General features: G+C 37.4%; 1 protein-coding gene across 1 annotated transcript in view; it reads right to left on the bottom strand.

The window, feature by feature from the left end:
* Positions 1–495, bottom strand: part of cacng1a (calcium channel, voltage-dependent, gamma subunit 1a) — a 16,272-nt gene that overhangs the window by 6,176 nt on the left and 9,601 nt on the right. The gene's annotated exons all lie outside the window — the stretch shown is intronic.

The following is a 495-nucleotide window of genomic DNA, read 5'->3' as shown; positions in this document are numbered from 1 at the left end:
GGGTACGGAAAGTATTCAGACCCCTTTAAATTTTTCACTCTTTGTTTCATTGCAGCCATTTTCCAAAAATCAAAAAAGTTCATTTTATTTCTCAGTAATGTACACTCAGCACCCCATCTTGACAGAAAAAAACAGAAATGTAGAAATTTTTTGCAAATTTATTAAAAAAGAAAATCTGAAATATCACATGGTCATAAGTATTCAGACCCTTTGCCGTGACACTCATATTTAACTCAGGTGCTGTCTATTTCTTCTGATCATCCTTGAGATGGTTCTACACCTTCATTTGAGTCCAGCTGTGTTTGATTATACTGATTGGACTTGATTAGGAAAGCCACACACCTGTCTATATAAGACCTTACAGCTCACAGTGCATGTCAGAGCAAATGAGAATCATGAGGTCAAAGGAACTGCCTGAAGAGCTCAGAGACAGAATTGTGACAAGGCACAGATCTGGCCAAGGTTACAAAAAAATTTCTGCTGCACTTAAGGTTC

This window comes from Micropterus dolomieu, linkage group LG04, assembly GCF_021292245.1.
Source record: "Micropterus dolomieu isolate WLL.071019.BEF.003 ecotype Adirondacks linkage group LG04, ASM2129224v1, whole genome shotgun sequence".
NCBI lineage: Eukaryota > Metazoa > Chordata > Actinopteri > Centrarchiformes > Centrarchidae > Micropterus > Micropterus dolomieu.
This window is presented reverse-complemented; position numbering and strand designations above follow the sequence as displayed.